The following is a 10,930-nucleotide window of genomic DNA, read 5'->3' as shown; positions in this document are numbered from 1 at the left end:
AATAGTATTGTTTGAGGAGAACTGCGCACAGTACACTGGCAGGAACTGACCAGTTTAAAGGCAGTGGGGAGTTTGTGATGTCAGAGGACCTTGGAAATATAAATTTCCTGACGGAGGTCATAGTCCAATTCTGCTTGGGTTCAAGTAAAATACTGAGAAACATTCATTGGATTTAATCACAGAGAGATAACTATAATGTTATAAAGGTTTATGTATACGCAAGTCAACAGTAACAGGGAGATCAACCCTAGTAAATCAAACTGTGGGAGGGGCGCCCAGAGATTGTCACTAATCCTGCACTGCTCTTTCAGTTTACTTTGGAAAGAGGAAATTCATTGGGCAGGAAGTAGAGATAAATTGGTTCAGAGATTTTGTTTCAAGAATGAAGAAACTGAAAAAGATGAAAGGGAATGGACTGGGAAGAGAGGGGTGTTCGCTGGTAGAAGAGCTTCAGTTTACAATTAATAATAAAACAACCTCCAGAGAACAGGAGGGAAGGGGATTCATTTGAGAAAAATGGGCTTATCCAGGCGTAGAAATGACTTTCAGTTTAAACAGGAGCGGCATCGCCAATGGGTGAAGATTCAGGAATAGGTGTTGACTTCATGACAGTGAGCTGACACATTTCTTCGAATATTCTACTTCATCTGCATTGTAGGAGGTGAACACACTGTTGAAAGTGAGGGAAGGTGAGAATTTCAGGGATTCAAAGAAACAAGGGGAACATTCAAAGTGTGTGCAAAGCATGGGAGAATGGTTTATGATCATGTCCTGGTAGGATGCAGATATTTATAAAACTCATTGGGAGATACGTATGATAGATGCAGCCATAGGAAGAGGAGTTTTTTGTCATCTCTCATTGGGGTCTTGATCATCAGCTGTGCTGAGAGGTCAGAGGGACCTGAGAATTGTTCCATAAAACTCAGGAGACACGGGAATGATCGGGAGGCTGGGTCAATGCACTGGAGGATTCCTGTGTTGGGAGAACCTAAGCACGGTAGTCATTGTGTGAACAGACTGGAGGGGAAGTGTTATGATAACAGGGAGGATTCCAGCCACTGATTTGATAGGCGACATATCCAGGTGAAATTTGAATCTGGGATCCACACCTCAACACCAGTATATTTAGGAATTTGAGATTCAGAAACAGCCTGAGCTACGTTTGAATTCTAGCTCTGTCATTTTCTAGCTGCATGATCTTCTCACATAAGCAAAATTTCAGAACCTAGCTTATGTTACTTGTTAAAAGGTAACTAATCTATAAGTAACAGGGTTGTACGAAAGATAAATGAGCAAACGTAGGTAAATCTCAATCACAGGGTCTCAAAAAGAATGTTTTCTCTTTTCAGAATCTCAGGATCAAAGGGCTGTGATCCACCCCTCTTCATGACACATTATCAGTATTTGTCTATGCAGTAGTTAATGATTAACATTGACTTGGGTAGCACTCGACAGTTGACACATACTTTCCTATAGAAATATTATGAAGTGAAGAATGTTTCTCCCCATGACATTTAGGAGGACAGAACTCCACCTACTCTTTCGCTAATGTATCTGAAGGTGTCGACTAAATTTCACCCCAAATTAAACTTCACTCTATATTTGATGAGCGTGTCTGCTCTGTGTGGATTGTGGTACCCAACAGTGGGCTTCTGATGTGCGTACTCCTGCTGCTTTCCTGTGCAAGGGGTTTTTAGCCCTGATTTGTGTGACAAGACCTTCCAACAAGACATGAGTCCCTGGATTGTTTTCCCCACCATGAAGTAGATCCAAAGTGGCCTGGCCACATGGTCCAAGGCCATGGAGGGCAGCAATAGGGTTGAGGCCCTCATGTTGCTTGATTCCCACATGGGGAGGAACCAAGGTGACTGAGGGCAAGGGCATCCGGGATGTGGGGAGAGGGCACAGCAGGGAGGGTGGGGCCTCTGAAGCACTGGGGCGGGTGTTGGAGAAAAAATCCTGGTGCGTTTGATCAAGAATTATTTCATGAAACATTTGAGAGTGGTGTTCTTTCTGTGGAGTCAACATTCCCCAACTGATCATTGTGCGGGTTTCCTGCAGTTTGGTGTAACTCCTAGGAACTGAACATTAATAAAATAACTCTGAAAAAGTAGCTCTAATAAAAGTACAACACCCAAGGATTTTCATGTTTTATGTGTAAATGAAAATATTACTGTCTTGATTATGTGCAGTAGCCTACACTGCCTTATTGTTGACGCTGGAGAGAGGGGGGTTCACCATATCTACACATGCCTGGGGGTTAGGTGGTAGAGCTCATTCCCAGGTGAGTGGCTGGGGATTCATGCCTGGAATGCCTAACAATGCTTTAAATGCCAGGATTCTCTTGGTTGCTTTCCCTTTCCTCATCTTTACCTGCTCAGTTTTTCATCTGACCCTGCATAAGTATGCAGAGGCGGACAAGTGTTGGCTGAGTTCCTTACAATGAAACAACATGTGAGAAGAGACTTATTTTTATTCTTGAATTGGTCCGTCTTTTGCCAAATGGTCAGGTTTCTCCTTTTGGCTTGGATCTTCTAAGTACACGCATGAAATACTAATGCCAGTTATGTTCACCACCCTGTTAGGGAGACTGATGTGGAAATAATCTCCTTCCGTCATTCACACCCACTTGTTCCAGACTCCATTAATGCTGTGACTTCACAGAACACATGGGAGAGATTTTCACTAAAAACAATAAATACAGCCCTTAGCCTCAGTAAAGAAAAATTCCCTAATTACCATGTGAATGACTACAACAGCCTTAGGTGTGTGGTGAACACAGGTGATAGTAATGAGAGAAACAAGTTTGCAGACCCAGGGTGGGGGTGGGGGGGTGGGGGGTGGAGCAGATGTGAAAGGTGCTGGGGTGGAGGTGGATGCTGGACAATAAAGAGTAATGAGGAATTGTTTACTATTTCTAATTTTTAAAATATTGAACTTTTTATAGACTATATTTGAACATTTTTAAGTCTACAAAAGAAGATAAATAAAATTTCCTTCCTTCACAATAACTCAATTATCCTATGTGTACTTTTCTTTTTAAAGAGTTTCCTATTTATTTATTTATTTTTGGCTGTTTTGGGTCTTTGTTGCTGAGCACGGGCTTTCTCTACTTGCTGCGAGTGGGGGCTACTCTTCGTTGAGGGGCACGGATTCCTCATTGCCGTGTCTCCTCTTATTGCTGATCACGGGCTCCAGGCGCGCATGCTCAGTAGTTGTGGCTCACGGGCTTGGCCGTTCCGCGGCACGTGGGATCCTCCCAGACCAGAGATCAAACCCATGTTTCCTGCATTGGCAGGTGGACTCTCAACCACTGCGCCACCAGGGAGGTCCCTCTCTATGTGTTCTTCACCTTTGTTCAAACTTGAAAATTGAATGTAACATATGCAGATTATTATTTTCTTAATTGTAACTGTGTATTGAGGAGAAAGTGTATGATAGACAGAATGAAATGTAGGGCACTGGACAGGAAATGACACATTAGGGAGCTCGAAGCCCTCACTCCCCGCCAGTGACATCAATACAAAAACCAGGGTTTGTCAGCACAGGGGACCCAAGAAGTGGCAACAATGATCTCTTTTCTGCTCCCACCACTCTCTGACCTGGCAGGAGTACAGATTACCTGCCGATATGTGTGTGTGCATGTGCGTTTCTTTTTTCTTCGTGCCACAGCTGGACTTGCTGATTGAGCCTGCGTGTTTTAAGAAAGGAATGGCCATGTTGCGCTAACAATACAGTGGACCCTCCGTCGCTCTTGTGTCTTTGGGAGTTGAGTGCACACAAAATTTGTATGATGGATCCAGGCGCGAACTTCCAGTTTTCCTCTTGGCTCATACCTGCTATGCCAGGGGAATGTCCTTCCCTTGGGAAATCAGCTCAAAGGTTTTGGAGAGAATGGCTGCACAGGTGTAGGTTGGGACCAGCAACACTTGACATGGACGACTGGGCAAACCAAGTGAATTACTAAGGGTTCCTGATATGAGGAAACAGGCTGAGGACATAGGAAGGCCAGGCCTGCAGAGTGAAAGTTCTTCTTGCCTGTAGGTAGCTCTGGGTGTGGGTGGAGGAGAGACATTGAGGGGCTGAGATGCCAGCCGCCTGTCCCAGGACTGCGGAAGGAGGGGGCAGAAAAGCAGGAAGTGTGGCTCATGTTTGTTTCTGACACACTCATCGTTCTGGTTCTTGACTCCAGGCTGTAAGGAGGAATTTACTCTTGTTTTGCAAAGTTGCTTTACCTATTCCAATCCTCTACTTTTCCATTTACTCTTTTCAAAAGATATATATAAACTTGCTATTTTCATTAAACAGCTTGTCATCAACATTTTTTCCAAGTCAATAGCTATACATCTAGCTCATTAAAAAAATATATCAATAAAGCAAACCACAAAGTGATAATACTGTATTGTCTGAATGTACTTGAAATTTACTTACCTGGTCCCTCTCAATGGCTGTTTTCTAAATGTTCTGTTCTTAAGTAATACTGATATCAATATTCTTAGTACACATGTATTTGCACAAATATTCCCACCTACCCACTTCTTGTCATTTGACTTTTCTTGTGGAATATGTAAAGATCAATTAGATGGTTAAGTTATCAATCGTTTTCTTTATGGCTTCTGGGCTCTGGTTTTTATGTTTTAGTAACATCTCCACTCTGCAATTACAGAATAAAATGTCGTCCGTGTTTTCTCTTGGTACGTTCATGGTTTCAGCTTACAGTTCACGCAGTCCATCCCCCTGCAGAATTTTCCTTGTTTACAGCGGCCGGCGGCCCAGGAATAGCGTGAAGAGCGCGTCTCCTTCGCGGCAGCCTCCCGGCACCATCCTCCCAGCTCCTCGTCTCCCGTCTGCTGCCGGGGTCGCACCGTGTCGTGCCGAGCCGGGCGCTAGCTCCGAGGCGGACTCCCCGAGACGAGCTCGGGCGTTTGGGCGGCCGGCACTACACCCTCGCCGTTCGGCGATCGGGATCCGGCCCGGGGACGTTCGAGCCGGTGGTCGGGCGCCACCTGGCGGCCGCGTTTATATCGTCCCTTGTCTCCGGAGCTTCAGCGATCTTCGCGAGGGCTGACATTCGGACGCCGGGCGCGAGGCAGCGTTCCGGGACGCCGGCTATCCGTGTGGCGATTGTCCCGGTGGTCGCGGGGCATGGGCTCCTCCTGCGGTCGCTGGAGATTGGGTGTGTAGGTTTACGAGGCTGTGATCGTTGCCGCGCTCCTTAGTGAGTTGTGAGGGTTGCCTGGCTTGGTCGACCAGCAACCGCCCGTGCCCCTCCAGCCACGGGAACTGAGCGGACTCGACCCTACCTGGGCCGCCCGCCGCGTTCTGTAGGGAGGGGTTCTTGTGAGCCCTCCGGAGCGCTTGAGGCTTGATGGTCCGTCCTTCTGAGTCACTTTAGGTGCGTTCATTTTCTACCACTTCGGTCCACCAGCGTCCCACTCCGGACGTGGGGAACGCACCAGGCACGTACGTTGAGGCCGTTGGAGGGCCCGATGTGCTTGTTGACTGGCGCGCTTGGGTCCCTGTCTCCGGGGCATGGGCGCTTGCTGCTCTCGCGGGATTTGGACGGGCAGACATGTGTAGTGTGAGGCCGGCGCTGCGCTCCCTAGAAGTCGTTGAATGGTGGGTCTGCTCGGTTCGACCACCACTCCCTTGTGTCCCTTGCGCGTGAAACGCCCACTTTGAAGCATGTGGTCAAGAGAGGGTATCCATCCCCGGAGTCGTCCGTGTGGCCCGGTGGTCGTACTTCCGCTTTACAAGTGTCCCCTCGGAGTGGTTCAAAGTCTCCTACGGACTTGGACGCCGACAAGTTTCTCCCGGCCTTCTCTCTTGATCCCGTTTGCCCTTATTCCCAAATATGTTTTTCTCCGCAGTGGGTAGGGCCCGAATGGCATAACGAGGAGGCACTGGAAGTGGGACCACGGCCTCCACGTTCTCCTTCCCACGGGACCGCCACGCCCCGTCCAATAGGACGCCCGGTGCTGCTTCTTGGCCGCCTTGGGAAAACGGTGCGTCCCGGTCCTATCGCCGTGGTGGAGCTCCTCCCCCGCGTCTACTTTCTCCGAAATCCGCGAGAAGCGGTCATAGGGCTGCGCAGACGGTATTCCCCTGCAGGCCGAGCTGCGTCTACGGGGGAGTGACCGGCGTCCCACTTCTGTTGGCCACGTCGGCGAAGCGCTTGAGTGGACCAGGTCCTCTCACCACAGGTGAGAGCAAGGAAAGTCGCGGGCGAGAGGTAGGGCGCCCCAGGCGCAGCCACGGTTCCGCCTGTGGCTTGGTGGTCGGAGAAGCCTAACAAATGGGAAATGGCGAGCTGCCTGGGGCGTCTGGTGATGGTCGTGTGGAGGCATGAGGCGATGCGCAGTCCTGGGTGGGCGCGGTTGTCAGAAGCTCCTCGTGAGAATCTCGTACTGGAATGGCCTCTGAACGCGCGTGTGGATGAGGAGACAACCCGGAGAGAGAAATGGGACCTATGGTGGGCCAGAGGGGATGAGTTCGGAGGAGTGGAGGCGCACCTTCTCTTCCGTGCCATCCAGATCTATACCGGTGGTTTTTCCTCCATTTGGTTGTTACCTGGCGTCCGCTGCTGCAAGGAAGACTAGACCATACAGCGTCGTCCTGGCAAGAAACAATTCAGTGACGAGAATTTGTTTGGAGATCCATTCGTGTAGACACTGGTGAAGTGAGAAATTAGATCTACAGAACTGAAAATTACTATTGTGGTCGTTACTCAACAGCATTGTAATTACCATGGTTTGTAATTAGTGATAAAACTGAGTAAAGTTGAGTCACACAGTAGCTGATTAATTGGAGATGATCAAAGAGGGGTTTTCAGTATTTCTAAATGCTGCTCAATGGGCAGAGGTCAAGGTGGAGACAGCAGGTATGTGCCAGGTAAGGCTGTGACGTGTGTGAGAATAAAGAGAGGTGCTGAGAAGATTATGGAGGGTTTCTGAATGGTACAAGAGGCTGGAAAGCATTCTTAAAGATATGTGGGGGGACAGATCTGGTAAGTTGCAGTTTACAGAAAGAGAAAGGCTCATTGCTAGTCTCCACAGAAGGATTCAGCAGCAGAGTATCATCAAATTCTGTTAAAAACACCCCAGGGGGCTTCCCTCGTGGCGCAGTGGTTGAGAGTCCGCCTGCCGATGCAGGGGATGCGGGTTCGTGCCCTGGTCTGGGAAGATCCCACATGCTGCGGAGCGGCTGGGCCTGTGAGCCATGGCCGCTGAGCCTGCGCGTCCGGAGCCTGTGCTCTGCAACGGGAGAGGCCACAACAGTGAGAGGCCTGCATACTGCGAAAAAAAAAAAAAAAACTCCAGGTTATAAATCCTTTAGAAACATAACCTACACATTTTCTAGCAGCAGAATTATGCATTGCTGCATTGTTTGTAATATAAACAGATTATTGAATATCAGCGTTCATCTCAACATGGATTGGCAAAGTGCATTATAGTACATCATCCATTCAGTGCACTGTCGTGCAGGAAACGATGTCTTGATAGAGGATAATTTGCAAAGTACTGTCAAATGAATAAAAGCAAGCTATAACAGCACTGTGCCTAGTGTTCTATTTGTGTTTTCAATTAGGGTGCCAAGGAGAAATGTATATTCATATTTGCCTGTATGCACATAAAGACACTCTGGAAGTTTGCCGTGGGAAACCAGATACATGGCTACCTGTGGAGGGCAGGGACTCCTGGGCAAAGAGGGGGAGGCGGTGCGGGGCACAATGTAATGCAATTTTCAGGACCTTCAACCATGTACATGGATTACAACCTCTCTAGAAATCCAAGAAATTGAATTTTTTAAACCTCCAAGGATTAAAATGCATTTACTATTTCTACCGAGTACATGTCAAGTTTGTTTTACTATGGAGCTATGCCTTCTCTAAAATGTCTACTCAAGCCTTCCATGGTGATTTTGACTATTTTCCCTTACTTTGGTAGCAGACAAAGAAAACCAGGGGAATCAATGGATGTGTAGTTCATCAGCCCCTGCAGTGGCTCCCCTGCATTTTTCTTTCAAATAGTTTATACACTTTGTTTTTTGGTGCTATTTTCATAAGTTTTATTTGCAAGAAAGAGGATAGAGGAGAAATAAAGCTGTATTAGGGTTTTGCTAGGGTTGCCAGAAAAAGTGCAGACTGGGAGGCTTAATTTTCTCACAGCTCTGGAGGCTTTGAGTTCAAGATCAAGGTGTCTACAGGTTCAGTTTCTTCTGAGGCCTCTCTCCCTTGCTCGCAGGTGGCTGCATTCTTACTGCATCCTCAGATGGACTTAACTCTATGAGCTGAGTGTGCATGGCTGTGTCCTAATCTTCTCATAGGGGCACAGCTCTGGATTAGGGCTCACCCATATGACCCATTTTAACTTCATCATCTCTCCTAAGGCCCTATTCCCAAATACAGTCACATTCTGAGGTACAAGGGTCTGGACTTCAATATGTGAACTTATAGGGTTTCAGTTCAGACCTGAAGGGAAGCCGCTCCCTGTTGGTTGAAGCAGAAATCTCAGAGGAGAGAGGAGTCTTCCCACATGGCCTAGAACTTCTTGACACAGCCAAGTCATGACCCATAAGCCTGATTCCGTGGTTTTGCATGTCTCTGTGACAGAGTGGAGGTCAGGGAATGACTAAGGAATTATGTCCTCAGTACATTGTCACTAAATATTTCTGCCTTTTGGAGGCCAGGTGTTCACAAAAGTAAAGAAGTTATGTTTTGCTCAGCAAGTTCTTGGCCTTGGAAGGTACACAACGCACTGAGGAGTCAACCTAAGTGTCTCCCATATCCTGATCAGGCCATGGACACAGGAACAGGAGACAGCCATTAGAGGCCACAGCCTTGCTGGGAAGCAAGTGCATCACCAGTTTAGCTCAATCAGATCTGTGTTCTAGGTACTGAGCTTGAGGAGGACGTCAGTCCTGGGACACTGTGGACATGATGCAGAAAAATTACCTTAAACCCTGAGTCATATTTAAATAGAAAAACTGTGAGATATTAATTCTTATTGCCTCCACTGAGCTATAAACTTGGTGAAGGTGGTTATGTTATACGTTTCACCTCTTAGTCTCCTGAAAATTCCACATGCTGGATCCCTTGAGACTCTCAAAAAATATTTGTTACTTTAGTGAGTCGTGTGGGAGAGAGCTACCTGATTTTTCTTGAAGACTCTTGTCCTATGATAATTTACAAAATCCAGAACACTTGGGAGATATGTTCTCCCTTAAGTATCTGATGGATACTGTGGACCCTCCACCTAGTAATGCACATGCACAGACACAAACACATTGCTGCAGTCGGCCTCAAGTGTTCTATTTCCCTCTTTTCAAGCTCATAGACCAACCCTTTAGCATTCTATGTGTATGGGCTTTATACTCCTTTTGTGTGTGTGGCTGTGTGTGTGTGCATCAAGAAAGAAAAAGTTAATGGATTTGAAGGGAGAGAACACATCATGTAGCTCCTGCCCTCTCTCAAGCCAATCCGACAGCAGATAAACTTAGGACATAGGCATTCTCCACGGGGACCATCTCTTTTCCCCAGGTCTTTATTTTTCTTTATTTTTAACTTTATTGGAGTATAATTGCTTTACACTGGTGTGTTAATTTCTGCTTTATAACAAAGTGAATCAGCTCTATAGCCTGGTCCTTATTGATTAGCACCATTCTCATTGGAGGAAGAATGGAACTCGGGAGGGGGACCAAGTCCCTCTGACTTCCCTGGCTGAGGGTGGGAGGGGTGCCCCTACCCCTGCCCCCTGCCTCTGGTTACTCCCTGAAATGTAGGGGCCACATGCTCAGCTGCAGAAGCAGAAAAGCCACTCCTCTTCTCTGTGCTTAGTGTTCTCATGCAATATCTCTTCCAATATTTTCACTTTCAGCATATGAGTGTCCTTACTTCGAAGTGAGTCTCTTGTAGACAACATATAGTTGGACCCTTTTTATGTCTATCTTGTTCATTTTTGTTTTTTTAATGTTATTAAATACCTATATTTTAGTATGAAACATAATTTTCTTTATATTTAAATCTATAAGACCTACATAATTTATCTTAGTATCCAAATTGGTTTAAAAACAGCCACCCCTGACGCTGTATATTAAATAATTCAACAATTTTACACTTAACTTAAAACGACATCCCTATCACATATTACAATTTTTTTTCCTTTTCCTCCTATGTCATAAGAATGTCCACAGGAACTGAATTTAGTTGACTTCTTTAACTGTATAGAATACCTAGTCGTATTATATGAGAAGGCCATGGCAGGAGAGAAATATAATTCTACACACTAGTATGTATTCTAGACTGAAGAGTCTCTTTCACTGACCATCAGACTATTTCTACTTGGCTTTGTATTTCCAGTGAAGTTACACTTTCATATCCGCATGGATAGCATGGCTTAAAATGCCCTGTACATCCTCAATATACCTGTGAATTCATTTATCGACATCATTTGGTGCCTACTGTGTACCATGCACCAAGCTAAGGAGTGAACCAGACAAATACAACTCTTCCCACAATGGGGCATGAATATTATCTGGTAGAAGACAATCCTTAAATATTCACACCAATAATCCATCACAGCTGTGTTTGGTGCTACGAAGTATACCCTTTGCAGCTGAGAAGTCTCGTTTCCAGATCTGTTCACTTCTGCATACTTTGAGTGCACAGCCGATTTCCAATTCCCAATGAAAAATACCAGAAGGAACTTGGAGAATTATCTTCAGAGTATTTACAAGATGTTATAAGCTAATGAGAGGAGTAGGAAAAAATAATTAAAACAAACCCCTAAAATATTAGGCAACAAAGTCTCATGAGCTCAATGCACTTGGAGACAGTCCTTTAAATTCTCAGGTCTATATCCTGAGCAAAGCCAGGCCCATGACAGGTGAGGTCCCAAACAAGTTAAATAAGATCAAGAATGTGGCAGAAAGG

This window comes from Tursiops truncatus, unplaced genomic scaffold (assembly GCF_011762595.2).
Source record: "Tursiops truncatus isolate mTurTru1 unplaced genomic scaffold, mTurTru1.mat.Y mat_scaffold_39_arrow_ctg1, whole genome shotgun sequence".
Classification (NCBI taxonomy): Eukaryota; Metazoa; Chordata; class Mammalia; order Artiodactyla; family Delphinidae; genus Tursiops; species Tursiops truncatus.
This window is presented reverse-complemented; position numbering follows the sequence as displayed.